The 26,932-nt window shown below is 39.7% G+C and overlaps 1 protein-coding gene across 1 annotated transcript in view; it reads right to left on the bottom strand.

Moving 5' to 3' along the window:
* CNTN1 (contactin 1) overlaps positions 1-23,447 on the bottom strand; it is a 245,167-nt gene extending 221,720 nt beyond the window's left edge. Inside the window, exon 1 of the mRNA XM_040596458.1 lies at positions 23,304-23,447. The gene's annotated coding sequence lies outside the window, so the exon portion shown is untranslated. The remainder of the gene's footprint in view (positions 1-23,303) is intronic.
* Positions 23,448-26,932: the final 3,485 nt, after the last annotated feature.

Genomic DNA, 26,932 nt, shown 5'->3' with positions numbered 1-26,932 from the left:
TTTACATGTAACCAAGATATTAATCTATATAATCACTCACTTCTCCATTTCCATGACAACCATTAGAGAAGAGTTTTCACCCTGAAGGAATTTTTCTTTCACAGTATTACTGGAAAGCTGTGATTGGAAAAGCATTGATTATTTGTTGCCCAGAGCACAGGAAATTCAAAGACGGGTATAACAACACTCTACCCTCAAGAGAGGCCAAGCCCACCAAGACCAGAGGGGAGAGTTAGGCAGATCCATGTAGACTGGAGTATCTAACTCCACGTGCCGTTTCACTTCTCTTCCCCCAAAAAATCCCACAGTGGAAGGAGGTCCACACAGGTCAGATTCATTTCACATGAATGAGATATCATGATGAAAAGGCAACATATTTGAAGAAATGGCAAGTGATTAAACGTAAGAAATACCTTGTACCACCTAACAGAAGACTACAGCCCCTCATTCAGAGCCCTTCTGTATTGGACCCCCGAGAGGAGAGCACTGCTGCAAGCAGCCTGCAGCCGCCCGGCCCCACGGGGATCCTGACCATCCCAGCAGTGCTCAGCCTACCCAGGGAAGTCAGGTGCCAGTCAGCCTAGAGTGAACAGCCTGAAAGAGCCAGTGTCAGCCTCACAAATAACACCATTGCCTCCACCTACGGGAACTTTTCATTCTGCCTTCACATTATTCATCAACATGGCTTCATGATTTCTGTATAATAAAAGCCTAGCTTAGCAACCTACTCTACTTTGATTGAAATACATGGGAAAAAAATCCCACTAATTTGGGAAAGATTGAAACCATGTATACTAAAGCATGTAATCATTCCAAAAAGATTATGTGACCCAAAACTATATTTAAGAGACCGTGAAACACAGCAGGGTTGGGTTTTTTTCAGTAGTCACTATATATAGGAGCTGACAAAAATAAGACAGCTTATGAAACAGAATATTTATAAGGCATAAAGTTTACTTGGCACTACTTGGGAATGACTCAGCATACTATTTACACATAGGGTATTTAAAAAAAGAAACAAAACCAAAAAAAAACCAAAACCAACCAACCGTTCTTGTAAATACACACTTTTGAGGTATTTAAAGGAGTTGAGACTTGCACAAATATTAAAGAACTGTACTTACAGGATGGAAAACTGTCATATAATATAAGCTTATTTTAAAGTAGACAACTTGTTCCTAGGAAGTTTTCCAGGAATATGCCCTATGCTCTACTATAGCAAAATGTAGATCCCACAGGCATTTTCCTTTAGGACAAACTGGCCCCAGTGCCCCTTCTCCCGGAACACCTCCCAGATTCCATCCAATCTCTTGAAAGTCTTCTCAAAGCCTCTCATAGCCAGAATTACCAGTGGGACAAAAGGTAGGTCCGAGCTACATACTGATGCCTGCCAGCACATCAAACAAGACAGGTAACTATTCTGTGTTGTTGTTCTCAGGTTAAACATTTTCCTAAGAAAATATGAAATAATCAGTCCATCAGAGACTCTACAAGAAAGGCCAGCAGATAGGACTACTTGTTAAAGCCAGTTGTGGTATTTGGATTCATGTAGAGCAGTATTTCACAAATCACTGCAGTCGGCACTCTTCCATTTTTTGAGGCAGATCAGCAGCTTTCATTATGAAACAGAAATCATGACTACAAATTGTAACAATCCTCAGACTGAAGAGGAAATGTACATGTCAATAACATGAGCTTTTAACCCATAATCCTATTATTCTATTAAAAAAAGAAAGCAAATTACATTATTAAGGGATCATTTTCCACAACTACTCAAAACAGCAGGACAGCTCAAAGCAAGGCATGCTATCATGCTGACATGCTCAGTGTTTTGTTAGGAAGCATGTGTACTTTAATCCCTTGTCATTTACGTGTGATAAAAAATACCAAATTTCTGTTCATTAGTGTCATGTAACCTCTACAAAACTACTGCTATATGTGACTTCAGTAACTGATGTAACTTCTAGCTTAACACTATGACAAAATAATAATTTTCTAGCAAGCATGAAGTGATAACTCAGATACAAAAACATACATTTAAACATAGTAGTTGCAGTCAATAAATACTACCCCTACTTATTATAGGTACTTATCTACCAAATAATGCAATCACCAAAAATCTCTTGTCATGCAGTTCACCTGGTTGTGAAGGTCAGCATATCTGGAAGTTGCATCCACAGCAGTAAACAAAATAAAAAATAAATAAAAAAATAAACAAATAAAGAAAACCAACTAAAAGAATACAAAACAACATTGCTTCTCCATTGCCTTGGATTGGTTGAGAACAGGTAAATTAAGTTATCTGTGTTTGTTTGCTCTCCGTGCTGAAATAAAGGATTAGCAGTATGCAGATGAGGGTTTTTTTCACCTTCAAATTCCCACACCCCTCCTTTTTTTTTCCCTACTGGAACAAGCTTCCATAAGATCACTTTGGATGATCTTAGGTTTATATATCTTTGGATTTATGTGATGGGTTGACCCTGGCTGAATGCCAGGTGCCCACCAAAGCTGCTCTATCCCTCCCCTCCTCAGCAGGACAGGGAAAATATAACAAAAGGCTCGTTGGTCAAGACAGGACAGGGAGCTTACTCACCAATTACCATCACAGGCAAACAGACTCAACTTAGGGAAAAATTAATTTAATTTACTACCAAATAAATGAGAAATAAAATGACCTCTTAAAAACACTTTCCCCCCACTCTCCCTTCTTTCCAGGCTCAACTTCACTCCCCATTTTCTCTACCTTCTCCCCTCCCAGCAGCGCAGAGGGATGGGGAATGGGGGTTGCGATCACATACTGTTCATCACGTGTTGTCTCTGCTATTCCTTCCTCCTCAGGCGCAGGGCTCCTCACACTCTTCCTCTGCTCCAGTGTGGGGTCCCTCTCACATGAGACAGTCCTCTGTGATCTCCAACTTGAGTCCTTCCCACGGGCTGCAGCTCTTCACAAACCGCTCCAGCCTGGGTCTATCCCTCCCCTCCTCAACCAGACAAGGGAGAGAAAATGTAACAAAAGGCTCGTGGGTCAAGATAAGGACAGGGAGATCACTCAGCAATTACCTTCACGGCCAAAACAGACTCGACTTGGGGAAATTAGTTTAACTTGTTACCATTCAAATCAGAAAAAACACTCATCCCACCCATGCCTTCTTCACAGCTTAACTTCTCTATGTCCTCCTCCCACTGATCAGCGCAGGGGAATGGGGAATGGAGGTTACATTCAGTTCATCCCATGTTTCTGCTGCTTCTTCCTCCTCACACTCTGCCCGGCTCCAGCCCGGGGTCCCCCCCCACGGGGCGCAGCCCTTCAGGCACAGACGGCTCCAGCCTGGGTCCCCCGCGGGGTCACCAGCCCGGCCAGCAAACCTGCCCCAGCCCGGGCTCCTCTCCCCACGGGGACACAGGCCCTGCCAGGACCCTGCCCCAGCACGGGCTGCCCACGGGGTCACAGCCCCCTTCGGGCACCCCCTGCTGCGGCGTGGGGTCCCCAGGGGCTGCAGGTGGGGATCTGCCCCACCGTTACCCTCCATGGGCTGAGGGGCACAGCCTGCCTCACCAGGGGCTTCCCCAGGGGCTGCCGGGGAACCTCTGCTCCGGGCCTGGAGCCCCCCCTGCCCCTCCGTCTGCACCGGCCTGGGGGGCTGCAGGGACGCTCCGCTCACACAGCCTCACGGCTCTCGCCTGCTGCAGTTGCTGTTGCACAGCAATGCTTTCCCCTTCTCATATACATTATCCCAGCAGCGCTACCACTGTCACTGATGGGCTTGCCCTTGGCCAGTGGTGGGTCCATCTTGGAGCTAACTGGCACTTGCTCCACTGGACATGGGGGAAGTTTCTGGCATCTTCTCACCGAAGCCACCCCTGTAGCCCCTGTTACCAAAACCTTGCCACGCAAACCGTAGAGTTTAGTACTAGATGACAATGTACTTTGATGAAAACACATCTGTTTATTTGACATGACTGCTACCTGCATCAGCAAATGGACAATGTCAAATTAAAATACTTAAAAGTTCTCAATTGTAAAAACTGGAATGACTGAAAATTTAAAATCTTTAATAATACATATTCACATTTATCACAAATGAGCAGACATATGATTAGCATATTTTATTCACCTACAAATTTAGTATGTGAAAGCATATTTTTTAAATATTCTCCTGCTCATCTTTTCCTTACACCTTTGTCTTTCAAAGTGAAAAAGAAACATTAAACTACCACTATAACAAAGATGGGAATATATTATTTTTCAGTCAACTAATTTTTATAAATGTTTCATTTCACGATTTTATGGTACTTCTTGCTAAATCCCAGAGGAACCCAAAACAATGTCTATAAACAGAATTTGCCAGCACTCAGGACAGAAATATATTTCTAAGGAGCTGAAATAATGTCAAACCTATTTCCTCCCCTTTCATTAAAAAACACAGGTTGAATAAATTCCCAGACCTTCCATGTAAATACTTAAAAGGAATGTAAAATTTGAAGTAAAATATTTTAATAACACTACCATGTATCCATTTTGATTCAATGGGAGATGTTTTGTGCCTTGGGACTTGTAGACTCTTGGCTGTTCAGATGGCTCACTCAAATTTATTTCTATCAACAAAAATAATTTAAGCATTCCAGGATGGGGTTTTTGTTTTTTAAGAGATATCTAACTGAGAAGCAAAAGGATGTTTTTAATTAAATGATGTAATAAGTGACAGGTATTTTAAGTGATTTCTAATGCATTCTTCCTAGAATTTACCAAGTCATTAAAAACATGATCTCTTTCAAAAAGTAAATTCTTCAAAGACAAATAAACTACAATCAATTACCAATCTATACAGGAAAAAATAGTCAAGGGCAAACCACACTTCCGTTTTGACTAGAATCATACACAAATTCAAATTGAAACATCATCATCATCTCTTTTCTTACTAAATCCAATCATAAAAATATTTAATCCATGACCTGCCAAACTCCACCTCATGACAGTATCAGCACCAGCAAATGATGCCCTGAGGTTTCAATATGCATTGACTTTTCTATTACTCCATTTAGTGACAATCTCAAAAACCGAACATAAAACATGACCTATTTCTTCCATCTTCCAGTTTTCATTTACTGCCTCTAGTGATAACCAGAAGACTTGTCTCCAGAGTCCACATCAGCATCTGAATCTGAGAGGGAAAAGTGAACATAATCCCCAACTCTCAGTCAAAGCTGAAAACTAGTCCCTGAGAAAAGAACATCCTTGCACATATTGCACAGGACAACCACCTGCACGAATGTGTCAATAGAGAATGCTCTTGTTTGAACAGCTACCAAAATCCCAGAACAGAACACAAAACTTATTCAAAATTAAACAATAGTGAATATTCTAAAACTACCAACCTATTGCATTACATAAAAAAATCCAACAAACCAAAAAAACCAACCAAACCCCCAAACCAGCATTACTTTTAAAACTGAAATAGATCTTGTCATCAAGCAATTACATTCAGTAGAGTTCTTCCTCCTTTGCATCTATGATAATTATTCAAACTTTATTCTATTTTTTGACTGTGCTTACATCTTTCAATACCTTTAAGTACTGGACAAAGGGAAAAAATTAGGACTAAAATACAGTACATATCAAGAAAAATAGCATGCTCACAACCCTCAATCCAAACATCTAAGGGTGTTACTTGGAATGTCACTCATAAGAGGACGAGAAACACTATCATGAACCATGGGTTGAGAGGAGATAAAACACTGTGCCCAGAAAAATAACAAATACAAGCACTGTCTTTGGGGGATTATCTGGTGAGACCCTGCATGTCTGTGAGCTAAACTAAGCTACAGAGGCAAATGAAAGGAGATAAATTAAACTGGAAAATAGTTTAAGAGAATTTGCTTTTAAAGGACCATTGAGATTTGCACTGTTCTGATAGTAGTTGTGGGGTCAGCATGTTCTTCCCAATTCTCCTCAAAGTCTTTTCTTTCTTCCAGCCAAGGACTCACAGTTCTTCCAAATTACACAGTGCAATCAGGTACTTCCATTAAAATATGTCAAACACATTAAACTGCAAGGAGGTTGGCATTTTGAGAAAAGAGATTGGCATGGTTGAGCCTGTTCACATTAAAAAAAAATAAATTTGACACTCAAAAGCAGATAAAAAATAGCCCACTACAGGCTGACACTTCCTCTTCTGCTGCTGCTCCTCATTTGAAGTATTACACTGAGTAACTGACCACTCCAAGAGTTTAGAAATCCTGTCCTAAGTCACCACTGTTTAATAAATCAAAGATAATTTTAAGAAGAATATTTTTACTTTTTAAGTATGAGACAACAACTTCTACATTTTTCAGGAGCTCATCTACTAAGAAAAAAAATAATCATTCTCTGCTACTTCTCAAAATTAATATATCGCCTCTATGGCAAGCAACAGATGAAATCATTTGCGATATCATTCAATATATATGAAATATATTCATATATTTCAATATTCAAACAAACTCAGAGCCATGAAATAGGTATGCAAACCTATGTTGAAAATGCTAAACTTCTTCCACCCCAAACCCTACTTGTTCGTAAACAACGCATTCAATTCTATTCCAAATGAACAAATAATCTGAGTATGTACTTTAAAAATACAGCACTATATCTCTTTATAAATTAGATTTCTGCTATTTTATAATAGCAAAAATCAGAACAAAAATCTTTAGGATTAATAACTCGTATGAAAACAGTTAGAAGCAAGCAGAATGACTACACTAAAATGAGGAATTGCATTATCATCAATTGAAGCTGAAAAACACTGCAAAACTATCAAAAAATTAAATCTACCAAAACCCCTCCTCCCTCCCTGCTCCCAAATATTCAGCAGGATGTGTACACATCAATCAATAAAGTTTAGGTGAACACAGGTAATACCTGGTATCTGACAGCCACTGATTTTTTACTTGACTGTCGTCACTAAGCAATAACAATATAAAAATGGTTGAAATACTTTAAATCTTGGCCTTTACTCTATTTTAAATCGATGTTATTTTAACTATTTAGGGAGCCAAGAACTGTTACATAAGTAGCTATCACTAAACGACAACAGCCTTTTGTTTTTATTACTATCACAGTAGCCTTAGTTAATCATTGTTTACATGGCTTTTTGGTAGCCTATAAAATAACAAACCTAATTTTCACTTAATACAAACTGAAGTATTCAAAAATTTATACATAACATGTCAATGTTAATAGCGATGACAAAGTCAAATTGTTTGGTTACATTACCATAATAATTCAGAACAAAAATGGAAACAAAAGACAGACACAGATACTAATTTCCTGTGAGAGCACAGGTTTTAGTTAATTTTAATTAAAATTAACTGTCTAATTTACTTGCAGGTTCTTAGAAAATTATCTCAAGATTCAGAGTTATAAATATGCTATTAAAAATACACCTTAGTGATACCTAAATAATCTGAATTAGATCTTTTTAAGAATGAATAAAATTCACAATTCATTGTAGAGTTACGAAGTATGGAATACCTCCATAATTAGTGAGCTATTCATCACATAAAATTGACAACCCCATATAGTGAAACTATCAAGTGAACATGCTGCAGCCAATATGCTCGAAGGTACATATCAGAGCCAAATGAAATATTCAGGTAATTAAGAATCTTGAACTGAAATAAAAACATTGCTCCACGTTGCAATTGGTATCAAAAGGATATACGAGTTGCTAAGCACCCACAGACACCAAAAAGCAGAGGAATAACTTACCTGACATACAATGGTAAAGTGAACTAGCTTGATGTCTAACACTCACATGAGATTCCAATTTAGAAAAAAAATACCTTCTTCAATTATATTGTTATTTCATTTGCAGCCAAATCAACATATGAAACAGAGCAAGTGAAATGGCTTTTGCATAGCAATAAACTTAATTTCATTCTTGTTCTATATATCTATCCATGGAAAGCCATAGGGTATTACATGAGAAAATTCAGAGATCATCTGATGGCATATGGCCATTACAAGTTGTATATAATCTAATGCCAACATTGTCTAAGAATCTACAGGGGTACCTGGAGTGACCTTCAAGCAGCTAAGACAGTAGGTTATAAGGGAATCCTCATAGGAGAGGGTTCATATATTGTTCAGGCATGTAAAAACATAAAATATGAAAATAATTTTATGTAGTAAAAGCAGTTGATAGGACAGTATTGAATAGCATTGACAGAACAGTAATTTAGTGCTTTTACATTTCTAGGTCAGATCTTTTCATCTTACTTGCAGTGAACAAATAGTACTTTGAGAGCTGTCCAATTAATAGCAGCTAAAAAGCTGAATTAATCTACTCTTTTGTGAACAAAATAAGATGTTACGTAAATTACTTCTCATCTTCGAAGTTCTCTGCACATATAGCTCATTAAAATCAGTTTTATGTCAGTGCCACTCCCCTGACGTCAGCTAAATTATTCCCAATGCATACTTCCACATGTGTAATTAATGTCGAACCTAATAACCAGCTAATCACAGCGGAAATTCATAATGCTTCCTTCTATTTCTTTCTAAGAAAACAGACCTGCACAGGGTGCAATGTACCTTAAAGTTACAGTAAACCACTAGATTTAACTTCTTTCCATTTTCACCATCAACTGTAAAGTTTCACGGTAACACAAGCTTCAATAAAAGAACTCTGAATTGCAAAACTTTGGTAAAATGGAACAAAAACTATTAATATTTGTGATTGAGAAAGGGGAAGGGCAATCTTGAAATAAAGACGACTACTTCTGCAGAAGTAGTTTACTTAGTTATAATAACACATTTGCCATTGGAGTTGTATTAAAAAAGTTAGATAAAATTGTCATGAAATGCATTTGATGTAACACATTTTTCGTTACTGGTTTTATAAGAATTGGAAAATGGTATTGAACCTGGTCCCAGTGGAACAAACAACAAAAGCTCCATAAAAGTACATAGTATATAGTACATAGAATAATAAAAGAAAATTCAAAATTCCAATTGTAAAACTAAGATTGAAAGAAAGTTGAGAAAAATGTTTCACAGGTCGATGACTTCCCATTGCAGTTTCATGCTGAAATACCAGTTGTCCAAGAGTTGTGTTGTCATAAAAGCCTTGTTGCTGGGAGTTTCTGTAAATGGATGCTACAGGTGTGGATGAGTAACAGTCACCAGGAAGCAGCAGGCTAGAAAAAGCAAATGTACATGCAACAAGGGTATAAAAATCTACCAAACACTAACAAGCTCTGGAGATTTTTCACCCTATTGCATCTTCAAGAAATGAAAGACGCCCAGCCTGCCAAGCATGCACAAGGCCATTGGGCCATACCAGCGCCAACGAAGGGCTGTGCAGCTCGGACCACATCTGAGGTGGCAGCGGCAGCTGTGCGCCGTCACGGGCACGAGGACTGCATGTGCTGCTGAGGGAACAAAGGACCCTGCAAGGGACTCTCGAGGAGCCAAGGGACCCCACAGGGGACTATCTGCACATCTGCCTAGAAGCCACTGTCACGCCAGTGCAGCTCTCCGCAGTGAGCAGCTGGGCTGGCCTCCATCTGGGTGACTGAGTGACTGCGTGTGCGGCCGTGTCTGTGTGATAGCGCGTACCTGGGGCTGTGAGAACAGTGGGAGGGAACAAGCAAAGGTACTGAGCAAATAGTTACCTGCTTTTAATAACAGCTTGATTCTATTTATAATAAAAGTTTAATTAATAAAGGTTGTTCTAATAAATTTTCATTGGGACCTCTCTCTCCCTGACTTGCCCCCCTATGAGGGTAAAGAAAACTTACAAGCATGTTTGGATGCTCTCAAAGAGATCAGGACCCAGTCTCCTACACACCCTGACATGCATTACAATACCTGGAGAATAATGTATTTTTTTTCACCATGTTTTGTTCTTTATACAATTTGTCTCCGAAAATATAGTCAAATAAATGTTTTATTATGACTTACTAAGAAGAAAAGGTACTACCAACTCCATGACATTATCAGCTCAGATCTTGTATCTGATGGATGAAGGGACTCCTCTAGGCTTACAGAATGCCAGATTTCTGTGAATTTTGTAATTCTGACTTGAAGTGCACTGTGATTTGTACCCATACTCACTGCCAAAAAATTCAGTAACTGTTAGAAGCAAAACACAATTTTAAATGTCTTTCAGCCGTAATTTCCTACAAAAGAACCCACTTTTAATGCCACTGATGCACCATTTAAAAAAATAAAACCAAACAAACAGAAAACCCAAACCAATATAAATCATATTACATAAGCCTCATTGCTAAATCATTTGTGAAGTCTGAAATGGCAATACTCCTAAAAAAGTACTGTATTGACAAATACAATTCTTATGTAATTAACAAGCTTCAAACGACATTAAAATACAACTGTGCTATACAAGTATATTTATAAAGCTAGCTGTATAAAATGTAAACAAAATAAATTGCATAATTGCTGTATCAATGTTTGATAAAAGTGGGGGTGTCTTCTTTCAGATGAATAAGCCTATGATTTTCTGACTCAAAGTAACAAGAGTAATATAAACTTAAGACGAAGGAATAAAGTATCAACACTGAAGGTGTATAAAGTTAGAACACAAGACCCACATCAAGTCAGAGAATGTTACAAAGAGAATCTAGCATTTGCTGATACCATTTTCAAGGTGAATCCTTTCCAGTCTGCAACATACATAATTACATTGGTTTAAACAGAAAGACTGAAGTTGTATTTTATTGGAAATTGCTAAATGGTTTCAAGTATAAATAATATATAAAGAACAGTTTATCCATCTGTCCTAAAAATCATACATTTCTTGAAAGAAAATTTATTGTACCATGAATTTAAAGGAGGAGATAGGGTGTTCAAAGAGGAAGACACCAAGATGCTCCCGCATTTTCCACACATGCCTTAATGTTTTTAACTGTACCATTTTACTTTCCAGTCTTTCATCAGGTTTCTATACCTGTTTAATGGACCTTATTATTGCTATTCATACAACGTATGTTTATACAGCAGTTTGATTATGAGTGACACAAAGAAGTGCTGCTTCAATGAAAATTAATTTATAAGCATATTCCTAACAAATCATCTTAACAATAGAAATCACTTGCCACAGAATCTCAGGATAATATTTTCTCCTCTAATTTGCAGAAAGGTAACTTCTCTTCCTCATTTTCCAGTAAGCTGGTAGAAAAAAGAAGGAGCAAAGAATCATCTTTTCCGATGCACAGTATGGAAACGTTATTTTTAATGGAAGGAAAAAAGAAGCCATTCTCTGTATAACTGCAAACTGACAACTTTATTTTTCATTGTACAGGATTGCCTTCTGCCACTCATTTCACACAGGTACCCCTAAAGTTTTTCCCAACTGGCACCCACTTTAACTTCCAAACATTCTTTGACTGGTTTTCAAAAATACTGGTGAGACTGAGCTGTCAACTCAGTTGGTTCAGCAAAAATGCAAGCCATTCCAAAGACAAGTACTTCCTCATGCTGCCTACATGTATGCACTCTTTCTTTCAGAAAATTGAATAATGGCTTATTTTCTCTGGAAAAGGAAAAGAAAAAGAACTTGTCTTAAAAAGACTATTGTAGCATAAGAGAAGGAAGCAATTTCCTTACCCAACTTCTATGCCAATTACCAAGCTGTGTAGCTTACAGCTCTCACTTACTGGAAGCTAGCACCTGCCAACTGTCACTAGACCAACAGAGAAAAAAGAGACACAGTAATGTTTATATACACTTCTGCAGTCAGAATTAACAAGAAAAACCCCACTATTTGCAACGGTCTACCAAACCATCAGAGAATATTTCTAAAAGTCTGCCACAAATATTTCTGCTTTTATATCACGCTGAACTGAGAAAACACTTAAACTCAAAGCTCTGGATGAGCAATTTAAGAAACTGATATATAAATGACTCCTTCATAGCTTTCAGCTGTCTTCTAAGGCAGCCTTCTAGGTCCGACTAACTGAAAAACAAGAATACAGATGTTTCTACTTATCTACATGCAAAACTGCAACTAAAAAGCTCATCTTTGTAAGTGTCCCTATATTCATACAAACTAAGTGAAATATAAATTAATTGACAGACTATGATTCCTCCCTCAGAAAAGGTCAAATTATATACAGTAAGTCACAGATGCATGCAAAAATGTATGTAGTATGCCAAATAAGAAAGATTATTATTATTTGGAAACACATACAATGTACAGTATAGGAAGAGCAATAAATTGTTTAAAATATCACAGCAACAACTGAACTACAAATACTTAGAAAACAGGGAGTTTTGAGCATGCAGAAGAGACAGCTTTTAACAAAAAACACAATCCATAGTTTGAGGATATTCAATCATCAAGCAGGTTTTTTTAATTCCTTGGTTTGAATTAAAGTTTCAGATTATTCTCTATTAAATCTTCACATAATGATTAAAAATAATAATCCTTCTATATTAATTTGCATATGTGATTTGATTATATGCTCCTGTACTTAATACAGGAAAGTATGTCTTTATCTGGTATCACAGTCTTCATTTATCTTTACTTTGTTAGATAATTCAAGAGACAGTGGGCTTATGGTTCAAATTATGAATTAGGTATTAGGTTTACATATTATGACCTGGGATCAGTTGAAGTCCATAATCTTCGCCTGACAAGCCTTCTGAGAGGCTGCTGTTCTGAAGTTACCATCTAATTAAGAGCAAACATGTTCACAGACTGATTGGACCTCCAATTCTTGGGTGCCTTTCACAAGAACAAAGTCTGAAAGACAACTAAACTACCTCTAAGCAGACACATAATTTCACAAGTAATTATGTTCCAGATTAGAAGAATCTTGAAGAACCTAACATGGCAACTACAGGACGTAAGAACTGGCTAAACTCCTACTGCTGGCTGAAATCTGCCTCAGATTACTCTGGTTTTGAGACAGAGTTTGTACATTTATGTGCAGTTCTAATCCAGAATAGGGCAAAATCAGACCATTTACTTTTAAATCATTGATGTGAATTTAAGATCATGCAGACAAGACAACTTCAGTCTGAAGTACAGAACAGGCTAGGCAAATTAAGAAATGTGTGTTGGCACTTGTTATCTATTACCTCCTCTGACTCAGCTTCTCATCACTCCAATTAACTCCACTCCAATGTGATGTTTGTATCTCCTAGAATTGAGACCAAGTTTACCCAAGGGGTTCTCCCCAGGCCATCAAGAGAACTTCCAGGGAAGAGAACCACCCAAATTGATAGCCAGGTTTACAAGTGTTAATGGGCCATGACTTCAGAGACAAGCATGAACACAAACAATACTAATATATCCAGCAATAGAAAATTTTGGGTTTTTCCAAGATTCAATAGCCTTTGAAAATATTACCCAAATGCACACACTGACGCTTTTTCATATCTACTTTTCCCAGGAAAAGATCCCATGGATCAGGAACAGAGGTCAGAACAAGAAAAAAACAAAACAAAACAAAAGAACCCAAACTGTAGATTAACAGACGTAAAGCCACAAATAAAAATACACTTTTTATGTAAGTGCTTACCAACATCCTGAAGGACTGTTTGGAAGTATGACTGTCTCCAAACACCTAAACCTGTTATTCTATACTATGGCTAACATCTTCAGCCAGAGAGTGCTCAGCCCAGCCCAAAACTTGCATCTGGACAATACAGGTTAAAGGCCTAATGCTAAGAGCTAATAAAAACTTCTCTCATTTAAATCCACCTATATTTAACTCTGAAAAGCCCTTGATGAATTTTGTGGTCTGACAAAACTTTCAGGTAAGTAAGTCAACATGACAAGCAAAAAATTATTGGGAATGTGTATTTAACCACAGATTCTCCTGAGCAGGCAAGAATTAGCCCCTGTGCTCTCTGGAATGATGACCTGTGTTTTATGAAGCTGAACTGGAATCACCCTGCCAGTAAATGAGTATTTCCAAAACGTAGTTTATTAGCTATACAAGTAACTGTATTTCCCTTAGAATTATTTTGTTATTTTAGATTACAATGTCTTCAAGTCAAACTACCAAATTAACTGCTCTTTGGCTGCTTCCACATCCCATTAAATAGCACAGTATCTAGCTTGTACCCACACAGTAGATGTTTTTCCCCTCTTATAAAAAGAGATTTGGTATCTAAAGAAAAGCGCAATACCTCATTAACCATGAAAATCCTTGAAAAAAAGGCCAAGAATATTTTAAATGTTTGGAGTGCTTTAGTTTAGACAGTGACAAACAAGTATCAAAATAGTTCTACCTACAAGTATGCTGACCTGAGCAAGGGGCTGTCTACAGACAGGTGCTGAACTGCTGAATTAAAAATTGCATTTCAAGGTGCTCCATATCCTCCACTGTACTTATATTAATACACCAGTTTTTCTTCAAGCTGTTCTGCAAAGAATTTCTGAAAGTTGATTTAGTTCTGTAACATAAATACTGCAGGTGCTTTGACAGTACTAAATAATAACACAACAGTAAATTGTGACCTGTTCTCATTGGTTTATGTGCTAGATTAGAATTTTTTTTGACAGTGGCAAAAAAGGCACATATATTCCTTTCACATTTTCCTTTCTTCTCTTATCACACCAGTACCAGGAAATGCTAGCATAAATGAGGAAAAAAGTGCTCGGTGACTGGTGGGTTTGGTGTTTTTTTTTAAAAAAAAACAAAACCGAAAAAGCCACACACATGGGAAACCTTAGTGACTATTTGTAAGATTTACCTAATCACTTTCAGTTAGCAACATTGACAAGCATAACATCAGCTAAAAAAAATAGTCAGTAGGCCACAAAAGCTTCCTACATTAATGTAAATAAAATTGACGCAATACATAAGTATATGGTAATACACTAAAGTATGGCTCTTTCACAGTTGTCCTAGTTTAAAAGAAAAACAAACAATCCTAAACCTCTGTGCTTCCTTCCAGTATATGCATAGGCAAGGTCTGAATTATATGAAGCTGCTCTAATTTCAGATACAAACATCACATTGGAGTGGAGTTAATCACACTGAAGAAAAAAAAAAAAAAAAGGTCTTTATATCTTTGGAACGCTTCAAATAAGATCTCACAGAAATGAGACAAAACAGGTTTTATGGTTCAGCCACATTTAAGACCGGGTCAGCTGGTCCATAGAGAACCCACAGAATGTATTACAATAAAAGAATGTGAGGGGAAATGGGAACAGCTGTGCTTTATTACAAACCTGGGGCTGTTTTAACTACAAAACTTTCTTTATGCCTTTAAGTTTCTGTAGGACTCCACCATTATAAGCAGCAGATTCAAACATCCTATTTCCACAACAAAATACTTGGTTTAGTCAGATTTATCTTATTCTGTATCTCACCTATACATCTAAGTGCAAACTACTCTTTCTTCTCAGGCGTACTGCTTTCCTTTATGCCCCAAAATCACCTTTTGTAATCACACAGCCTAATAGTAAATGAACCAGCAAATTGCTGGTAATGAAAATGCAATCAAGTCTTTTTCATTCAAAACCCTTTAGTCATCTGAAGTATACTTAGCTAATAAAACACTGATCACCATCACATGAAAAATAAAAAGCAATTCAATGTTTTTAAAACAATTATCCACTTCACTATCCCAGAGGGAGAGTTTACACTTGTTTTGCTCCTGATTCATATTCAATACGATTTTTCCAAGAAGAAAGAGGGAGAAATACTTCAGTTTGAGAAAATCCCTCAAGTAATGACTCTGGTTTTTTTGCACATATTGGTGGAAGGTCCCCAGACGAATAAAAAGCATTCATTACCAAGTAAGTATACTTTCTTTTTCTTGTTAATTCCATTAATACAATGTAAGTAACTCAAAGTACTGTTTATAGACATTTTAATAATGCAGTTAGTAACTTCTAAACTACTTTCTTAAAAATCACCCTACCTGACATTATTTACTTCACTTTCCTTTCATCATTTTTGGGGTATTTATTAGAATCATCATTTTTGGGGTATTTATTAGAAATAATTTTCTTCTGCAGTCCACTATCTTCAGAAAAATAGAAGTGCATTGGGGAAGGAAAAAAACCCAAAATGACCATACATATAGATATGTTTGTGTACGTATACAAATACACGTTAATGTAATGGTGACTGGATGCAGCCAGATCAATGTGTCAGATGAGACAGTTATATATTTTTTCTGTTATGCACTTTTAAAATAATTTTCATTAGGTTTTATCTGAGGGATAAGCCTTTTCTTCTACACTAACTAAAAAAACAACACAAAAACCACACCAAAAAACCAAAACCAAAGTATTCATCTGACAAGACCTAATGCAAAACTGAAATGGAAGATGTTTAAACAACAAAGTAGAACTGAGCTGTATCACCTATCACCCCAGTTCTTAGAACAGAAGTCAGCATTGGCACTATTCCACTAGTTATTCTTTAGGGGTTTTGGGGTTTGGTGTTGGTTTTTTTTTTTTTGCAATAGCTGGCGCAGGTTTTATGTGTTGTAACAATCAAAAAGAAATTCCTACTTTTTTTTTAAGCTCAGGTTAAATTCCATGTTAATCAGTCTTTAGTTTGTGACTTTCAAAAACAACATATTATGGTCAAGCTCTAGACTAATTTTGCAATTGTGATGGCCTGCTTATGCCTTTTCCAGGGATATCATTGCCACACCTAGTGTGACAGAACTGGATACTTTTTCATAACATTAATATGTAAAAAAATTTTGAAAAATTACAGGGCCAGTAAAAGTCAGTAAGAAAAGGTTTAATAAAAATCAAGAGCAAAGAGAGTTCAGGAAGTGACAAGAAGGGGGAAAAGGAGCATTTCAGAATGCCTGGCTTCATAAGATCTATTTCAACAGCAGCTGGCATCCCTTGGAGCTCCTTTATAATGAAAATCTGAAGTGGAAACTGTTCAATATTCCAAAGTTCATTTTTATAAAAGAACTAAACTGGAGACAGCTGATGAAAGGAGAGCTGAGCTTCTGGCAATAGTACAAAAGATTGATGGCCTTTTTCTTCAGAAGAAATACAGAAAACAAAAAATGTATATGTCTAGCTGCTCTTTTTCATTTATCTTAATCCTTATTCTTTTTGCTTTGCTCAAACATGTTCATAGTGAAAAAATGCAATACTTTTTGCTAAAGTACTACTAGCAACTTTCTAACTTCTAGAAACAGCAAGTCTTATCAAAAGGTAACTTACCCTACTAGGCACTTTTAGAAATTTGCTAATAATGGTTCGTAAAGGAAAATACAGGTTTGATTTTCAATGTATCAAGACATTTAATTTCTTTTCAACTTCATTTTAGGTCTTACCAGTGAGTAGTTGGCAAGACAACTGACTGCCTTTATCAAAACAAAGTCAGCTTTATTTCAAGTTTCAAAGAGAGCACACTGGCTGGTAATCCAGTTAACTAGAAGGAAGTCTTCATTAAGAAATATTTAATGTATCAGGCTCCTTCTCTTTTCTCATGCAAGAAACATAACAAGTTATTTTATTTCTCCTAAGCTGTGGCGAGGCTTGAACATGAAAAGCCTGAAGAACAGACATAGTGAAAAACAAAACCATACATGAAAGGTGAATTTATTACATTCATAAAATCAAGATAGTTTAAAAAAAATATATGTTTTCATCACTGCATGACATATTACTTGAATTATAAGCAGGCACTCAAAACACTCATTGGGTTTACAGAACAGAGAAGTTTAAAGTGACATGGACTTCTTTCCCAGCTGTGGTAAATCCGAAATTCTCCACCTCACTGCAGCTGATGTGTTAGAACCAGTACCTCCTGTTGTCCCATCCCTCTGCTTGAAACAAGGCATCTAGTTATCTCCCTCATTCAGCAAGCACTGATCATTCCTAGAAAGGTAAGTACCTTAAGTATGTTCATGATCAGCCTGTTCCACTTACCAACATTCAATGTTTGTTTTAAATATTTACATTCAGATTGTGTGAGAGATTTTGTTTTTAAAATGTTTCACAATATAAAACAGCTGTTCTAATAAAAGGGACCGTTTCTTCTGAAGAAACTGAAGAGCTATCATTACTTCAGTGCTACAGCTCGCTGCAACATACCAATGTTAACTGACCAAGCTACTGAATCTTGTTATTATCTCCCATAAAACAGACCTATAATATAACATCAAGCCTACCTAATGCACACAGCAAATCTAGCAGTGCATTTAAATACAGTTACTAATGCAAACTAAAAAGGGAATTCAGTCTGTAACATTAAATATTTCCTTCAGACACTAAACATTTTGCCTGTTGGCAAAGCTATCCTTCCCCTTTCAGAAAGTACTGTTCAGACTGTATATTGACGCTTCCCCCTTATAGAAAATTACAGGATAACTTCATAGGATAATTCATGTTGTAAGGGATCTCAGGAGGTTTCTAGCCCAGCCTCTTGCTCCAAGCAGGGTCAGCTAAGACACTGGATGACATTGCTGGGGGCTTTATCCATTTGAGTCTTGAAAACTTCCAAGGAAGAAATCTGCACAACTTCTCTGAGTAATCTGTTCCAATGCTTGACTGAATATACCAACAACTTTCCTTGGTTTTTACAAACAAATTAAATTTAGAAGTTATTAAGCTGAACTGCATAACTCAGATTTTATAGATAAGAAAAACAATTCCATGCAGAAACTAATACAGCAGTTAATTCAAATACATGCCTAACAATTTTGAGTACTGGCTTGACCAGGAACCAGCATAACCATAGAGTTATGCTTGCGTTCAACTATTAGCTAAACTGGGAAAAATTGAATTGCCTATGATAAAGCAGGATGTTTCTAATAAAGCTATAAAAAGAACACCCATCTCATGACTAAATCATTATCTCTATGCTACAAGTTAACTCCTTTGCATGGGAACAACACATAACCTAGCCACTATGTGTCAATTATAAAGTATTACATAAATACAAGCCAAGTACTTGCCAAATACGCATCTTTGTATTTCTCCATTTCAACACTGCACTGGTAATATGAGCTTTTAAGAAGATTCCACAAATACGAAAATGTTTTTGCATATTCTCACATGAAATATTATAGTCAGTCTGTGGTGCCAACCATATCTCATCCATGCCCCCCATTTCAGACACAAGAGTTACTAAGTTATTGCAAATAGTATTTCTATCACATCAAAAGGACTACCTTATTGTAAACAAAACACTATGATATGGTGGGAACTCCACCAGTGACAGTTTTATTGAGATCTCAAGTCAGTGAGAGGCTTGCATCTTTTTGTAAATATTGCACCACACTAGCTGTAACAAAACTTCAACATAAAATAAAAGTATAAACCCAAACAAAACACAAATCGCTAGTTATTTTACTTGTCAGTTCAGAATCACCCAAAACTTAGAGGAGTTAAGCAAAAATACAGTATATGCTCCAGTCAGAATTGCTGTCTCTTAATAATTAGGAATAAGTTGCTCGGCGTTTCTAACGTTTTCTGCTTAGAACTTTGGCAAAGTAAGTGTCCCGTCTGTCCTTGCTTTCTGCCAATGCACTTATATAAACACATACCTGTATGCCTCATTGAAAAATTTGATCATCTTTTTTTTTTTCTTCTTTCAGCAGTTCAAAAAATGTGACTATGGTTTAAAGCCATCAACATAGGCAAGATCTGAGCTAATGCTATGCTCTTTCCTCTATCTCTAAAAATGGACCAAAACCTAAACAACTAAGAAGAAAGTACTGGTTGTTTCAGTGCAGCAGAACAAAAGCCACTCTATGGTCTACAAGGAGGAGTAAAAATTGAGACCAGTTTCTGGTAAAAGCACATAAAAAGTGACTGGAGAAGAAGAAAAGGAGACTGTACTGGACGGATACAGCAAATCAAGAAGAGGAAGCTCTGAGAAATAAAGAAAAGTAAATGGAAGGAATGCTGACAGGCAAAAAGCAAGGACCAAGAGGACTGGCTGAAACAAGAAACTGAAGACAACTTTGGAATCGTCAAGACCAGCATACCTAAAAAATGAAGACTGAGATGGCTATGGGAGGATAAGGACACTGTCATTAGGATGCATATAAAAGATGAAGTGAAAAGGACTGTGCTTGCAGAAGACTGGCAAAAGAGCCCTCACCCACCATGACACATTCTCTCTAAAGCCTAGATAGACAGGACTCCAGTCTTTCACCTCTTTTCCCCTATTAGAAGTACCTGGCCAAATGCACTACAATTATGCCATTTCGCTTTATCACTGGTGTATATAAAAGGGACTGCACTTTTCTAATACTGTCATTCATGATGCTTAAAGTTCAAGAGCTTCTGCAAAAGATTCAGCTTTTCCAATCCTGTTGATTACCACTGTGGGTCCAACACAGTAACACAAGAAGAAACTTACTTTGAGTTGAAAATGTTCTGCATTTTCTTGGTTTGATTGTGTTGGTTTTTAAAAATTCCCTTAAGTTTAATTTTCTAGGTTTTAAGAAAGTATATGGGACATGTATGCATACTTTACTTCACAAACAACATGAAAGGATATTATTAAGGCTACTAAATCAATGACTTAAAAGTTATAAAATGACAGTGTTGTCTGTGCAACCGTTATTCACTTCCCCTGAGGGTGTACATATTTATACAATAATAAATAAACATGTCATGTACTGCTTCTTCAAAGTTACCTTGCCTCATTCACTCCACAGGATGAACATGCACAGAAGATGAAACAGAACTTAATGCAGGTAGGACTCTTGTCTTACCTACTGAAGAATAGGAATATGCATAGTGAATGAGGCAGGGCTTGCAGCAAGGAAAAGCAACAGGGGCTCTGTAACATGCCACAAAGGCTTTAACAGTTAAAGTCCTCTCTTTTGTTGTTTTAGCTATTCCTCTTCCTGTCCCGCACACCATTTAACCCAAAATTCCCATAGTTCGTAATTAACTGTGAATTCCCCTTTTTCTCATCAACTCTGCAGGTAACATTCACAGATGCGTGGAGCACTCAGGACTGTTACTAAAAGCAATGGTAGCTATAACTTGAGCAAACATATTTACAATAAGTGTAGAAATTACAAATTGGACACAAAAAATGAGTGAATATTTTTCACCTAACCCCCTTTATGCCTCTGTTCATCATCTGTAGAAGTCTTGTCACATCTTAAGCAGTGCTTGATAAACTAATAATTATTTGTAAGGCATTCTGATCATGTAACGATAAGCACTTCAGCAAAGCCCACACAGATGTTATCAGTTCTGTCTTCAAAGCAGAACTGAGTAACACTGAATAAATAAATCATGGGCTCACATAGGGATCAATGAAAAATACCAAACTGCGCTAAGTGAGCTCCATCCATCCTGTGCACTGAATGAGACAGGGTCCCTACAGAAAAAATGACAGTATGTGACCAAGTAGTTAAGACTGTATCGGAAAGACATGCTCAAAAAGGCACTTATAACCTCTTTGTTCCATAACCTTCTACAAGTGTTTAAAATACTTGATTAAAAATTCTATGAAATCAAGTAAGCTCTTGCGTTATCATGCAGCTGTGTTAAAGTTGCATTACTTTTTGGTGTCTGTCAGAAGTAAAACCGGGAATCTTCTGTTGGTTTAGAACAGCACTATAGGTAATACAAACACAGACAAGGACAAAAGTGTTTTGCTTAACTTCTTATTTGTACTTTTGCAAATTTGGGATGGATAAGATATTATTTTGAATGTAATGTCAATTATCACTAAACACAAAAACTAAGCAATTGATACTGATAATACACATTTAAATGTAAACAAACACTCCATACTACCAACAGGCTCCTACAACATTAAAGAAAGTTCTTATTAAAGACATTTTGGTCGATTATTATTATCTACACAACATGGGCCAAAAATGATCCTTTCATAGGGATTTGTACAATACTTGCACTGCAAAAAAAGACATTGAAATGTTACTAACGGTAGAGGAGAAAAACTGGAAATTTCATTAACTCCAGGTTATTTCATAAAGCTTTCCCCTGCTCTTATGCAATTTCAAGTCCTGTGTTTATTATTTTTGCTGGTTTACAAGTAAATCTATACAAAAGACCGATGTTAAGTAAAGTATATTTGTTAATACCTTGTTTGATACAGGCACCTCTGCACAGGTGGCTGCATTTTTAGGCAATTTTTCGCCTAAGCTGTATGCGCTAGTATTTACGCAATGGTTTATTTTTAAAATGTTGAAGAATCCTTGAAGTATTTTAATGTGTTTTAATACAATAACCATTGAAAACATTTGTAGCTCGCAGGTCATAGTTTATTTTCATTACTAAATGGAGCATAGTTCATTAACTGCATAGATAATCTCCGGTAGGTTTTATATGCAGAATTAAACAGCGCTTCATAGAGCAGATGGAATTCCTAAAGAACCCCTTACTCAGTCTGCGCTCAGGCACAGCATCACGGACACGCTCAGCCCCTTCAGGTGACTTTTAGCAGAGCTCAGCAACGGCAGTGTCTGCAAGCGGTATTTCTGCTCTCACCAGCAGGTGTTAGTACAGTCAGCCCGAATTACTGCCATTTACGGAAAACTGACACATAATCAGCATTTTACAGGGGGGAAACAAAGTGAAACACTATTAATTTTACTGCAAGAAGGTGCAACGAAGAAAAAATCCCTTTTTAGCTGATCACCATTAAATACCCCCGAAATACCAACAAGTAAATGAGACGGAGCGAGGCCGTGTCCGGGCGTGCAGCCCGCTGTGACAGCCCGCGCAGCAGCACAGCAGCAGCACAGCAGCAGCACAGCGCTGAAGGGACGCGCGGTAAGAGCACGCACCGTACGGGCACATTTTTCCGCACGCTGCCAAACCCCGCACGCGCGCCCGGGCGAGCCAGACGACCCCGAGCTGCAGGCTTCCCTGCGGCAGCCGGGGACGGCGTTCGCGAGAGGATTACCCAGCCAGGCGTCCCACTTTCCGCCGGGGGGTCCGGCTAATCTCGTCCCCGGGGCCCGGTCGCCCTGGGAGGGGAAGGCTCCTCCACTCACTCACTCACCCACCCCAACCCCCCCTTCCCACGCGCGTAACGGCCGCCGCCCCCAGCCGCCTCACAGGAGCGGGCCCCACCGCCCAGGCCCGGGCTCCGGTACCGGCCGCGGGGGAGCTCGGAGCGAGGGGCCGCCACCTGCCCCAGCTCCCCGACGGCAGCAGCAGGAAAGTTGACTCCCCGCCGGCGCAAACCCACCCGCGGCGGCGCCCCCTCGCAGGGACCACCCGCTGCCGGGGGCCGCCCCCTCCCCTCACCGGAGGCAGAGCCGCGGCGGCGGCTCTCACTCGCGGCTCCGAACCGGGACCCCGCTGGGCAAAGGGGGCGCGGGGCGCACCGCCGCACCCGCTACGAAGCGAGCAGTGCCCTACCTGCGCAGTGCTGCCGCACAGCCGGGCTGTCACCCCGCGGCGTCCCGCCTCAGCTGCGCACACCTGGCACGGCACGGCACGGCCCGCCGCCCGCGCGCCCGCCTGACAGCCGCCCGCGCGTCCCCCCCCCGCCCCGACGCCGCGCGCGGGGCCGCCGGGGCCGAGCGGGGTGCGGGGAGCGGCGGCGGCTGATTGGACAGGGGTGATGTCACTCGTGCGCGCGCGAGCGGGCGCGAGCGCGGCGATGAGGGGAGCGGTGAGGGGAGAGGACAGCGCAGCACAGCGGGGAAGGGAGGGGCAAGGTGGGGTGAGGAGGGGCGAGAAGGGGGAACAGGTGAGGGCAGAGAGTGCGGGGGGAGTGAGCAGAGCCGCGGGGAGCGTGAGGTGCGGGGGAGCGCGGTGAAGGAGCGAGGAGAGCCGCGCAGGGCCGGTGAGCCTGGCGAGGTGAGGCGCGAAGGGGCGGACCAGCCGGCAGCGCTGGCTGCGGTGGGTGCAGGTCTCGCGGGGGGGCGGCCCCGTCAGGGCGGGAGGGGCGAGGGGACGCGGAGGGTGCTCAGCATCCCTCCATCCCTCCATCCACGCCCGTCCCGCTCGCCGTGCCACATGACTGCAGGTGGAACAGCACTCCGCGCTGCACAGTGAGCATGTGCAGCGCCGGCTCCCCCGCTCTCCCTTTCCCCCCCTCCCCCGCTCTCTCTCTGTAAGACACTATCTCACTCTCTCTCTCCCTGGCACACGCGTGCGCTCTGCACATGCCCAAAGGGAGGGTGAAGCCCAGACAAACCCACTGCCCATACCCGGGCCGGGTCCCTCTGCTGCGCCCGCATCCCCTGACAGAAAAAGGCGGGAGGCGAGAAGGACCTCAAGGGTGCACCTGGGCAAGAGGCGTAATGCTCGGGATCCTCGAGAGGTGTGCTCAATAATGCCAGGTTCAAACTTCCCATTAATACCCTCCTCCCAAATTAGGAAAATAATTTTGAAATTACGGGATTTTTCTTAAGGCTCGATTTATTTTCTGGACTTTGCATCTTCTATGCAGGCACATGTTTCTTAATTCTTCATTACCACAAAGGCTAGATATTTATTTTTGAAGCCTCTACCTCTCCCTTCAGCCCAGGCCCTGTGGCATTTTCCACTTTATAAACTGCTGCAGAAATAAAAACTAGCAGAGGGGAAAAAAGACAGAAGGGCTGCATGAATGCACAGACAGGAAGGTGCCCTGTTGCAAAATAAGTATGGGGCTGACTGCTTACCTGCTTGGGGGAAAGCAAACAGGGCCATACTGGAGAAATGATCCACTGAGGAGCCATGAGCTGCCAAATTAGTGATCACTGCTGCAGGAAGAACTCATGAGAGATGGAACATGGAACCTGCAAAACTATGCAACATGAGTTTCCACTGTGTATGAAGCACAGCTTTTGGGGTGAGCAGGGGCTGCAACTGTGACAGTTTATATTTGCAGCGAGTGACAGATCACACACAGTCACTAGCTGGCAGAGCACAAGTAACACTTGACAAGGTTATGCAACATGCATGGCCATAAGGACTAGAGAGAGGAAAACTTCCGCTAGTTCAAGGCCCTCAGCCTGACAGCCTGAGGCCCCTTGTTGCTCCATGATCAATCCTGTATGTTGGGAGTAACACCAAAGCGCATACATTTCCCCTTATGAGAAATCAGGTCACTACAGTAGAGAGGCATCTGAAGTACATTTTTTTTCAGCAGCTTGGGGTAAGGAAGGGCAGAAGGAAGCAAGTCAGCACAGCTTCACCAGTAGCCATCATCTTGGATGGTTCTCTCATGTCTGAAAGGATTTGAACTCACTCCTCTAAAACACAAGACACCACTGACCTTATGGCTTTACCGTCTGCAGATTGCAGCAAATACTATTGTGTCAATTACAGTGAGATCACACTCTCTCAACCAGATGGGTCAGAAGCTTGTTGTTCGAGGATAAAAAAGATAGTTCATAAAAAAAACCTAGTAGATTCTCATTTAATCATTCCAGAGTTGGAGATTTAGGCTTGGAACTTTAATTCCTGAGTCTTAATCCAATACTGAGCATTGTATGTGTACACAGACACACAGAAGAGGATGAGAGCTGTCACTGTGGGTGTGCTCTCAAAGCAACAGGGATGGAGATTGCATGCCAGGGGAAAACTGGGTGGTACCAAAGGTGCAGAAAAAATAGGACATAAAGACTGAATAGCAGAGCATATTAGGTAAACATGTTATATTATACATGTTGGCAAACTGTATATAGTAATGTAACAGAAGGTATTTAAAATATTAGTGATCTTTGAAATGCTGGCACAGACTTCACCTGAACTGCAGTTTTTAGACACCTTAACTGCTATCTTGCAGTGAGGACCATAAAACCGTTTCAGCCCTGGCAGTGTTTAGAGCAGTCTTAGAACTCCTCTGAATGGTATTCAGGTCCAAAACTGCCCCAGGCTGCATTTTGCAGCTGGAAGCACTAAAACACAGAAGTCAACTTTAGGATGATTTGCTGAAGGGCGTGCTAGGCTGCTCTGTATCCCCTCAGAAGTACAGCACAGGCAGCTATATACTGCCACAGTGTATTTAATGTTTAAGATACTCTCTGAAGGATGTTATTCCCTGATGTTCAGTAATTTCAGTTTCCAAATTCATTGCCAGAAGTTAAGATGGCTGTCATGCACATTTTGAGGCAGGGTAATTTTTTGCTTAAATATACCAGTGGGTGTCTCTGCACTGCACAGAACATCCCTGTCTCTCCCTGTGCTTGATTTAAACATCCTTCACCAGAGCCAGGGAGTCAGCAAAGCAAAACAGGAATAGAATACGTGCAAAAAGCCGCAACAGAGTGTATTCAGCACCCTGTGCATTTTTAATCATCAGCTGCCCATTATTCCATAACACTCTCTTCCTGTGATCAGTTAATGTCTGTAGTTCATACCTATGTCCTTGGGTACTTGATTCCTGTGAGGAATTTGCACCCTGAAAAGGGGCACAGCTCATTTAGGATCTGACTGTAAGGATAAAGGAGGCATAGCTGCAGCCTGCAGCGCTTGTGGAGGAACAGCAACCACTGACCTCACTTCGTATTTCCTACAGCAAACACTCATAGCATCCACCATGGGAGGAAAGCAGGGCGGGGGTGGGGGTGGGTGGATGGGATGTGGAGCAGGGACAACAGCTCTCTGTTATTACAATAAAATGGAGACACAGGTCAACATGAGCTTTATATATCCCTACCCAGTCTCAGCAATCTTTTAGAGGATTATTAAGATTAGAAGCCCCTATTGTTTTGCTAATGGCAGTTTATTTTAAAAATGGCTTTTCTTGTAAACATACAGGAATGACCATATGTTACTCCATACTCTAGTGCTGCCCTGGCATACTACTAAAAGCAAAGAATGAAAATAGTGTTCCAACTGTAGATTTTACAAAAAAGAAACATTTAATTTGCCCTTCAACTCTGCTGCTGTGGAGTCTTACCTGGCTGAGTGTAATGCATTAAAATAGCTTAAAAATACTTTCTTTGAAAAATCTTGCTGCAGCTTATGCTGCTGTAAGAAGGCTAACAATGCTAACAATCCATTTAAAAATCCATGCTTGTTTGAATTCCAGAGGTATATTTGCAGAGATA

Source organism: Falco naumanni, chromosome 5, assembly GCF_017639655.2.
Source record: "Falco naumanni isolate bFalNau1 chromosome 5, bFalNau1.pat, whole genome shotgun sequence".
In the NCBI taxonomy this organism is placed as follows: Eukaryota; Metazoa; Chordata; class Aves; order Falconiformes; family Falconidae; genus Falco; species Falco naumanni.
Note: the sequence above shows the minus strand (reverse complement) of the source record. Positions and strands in the feature narration are given on the sequence as shown.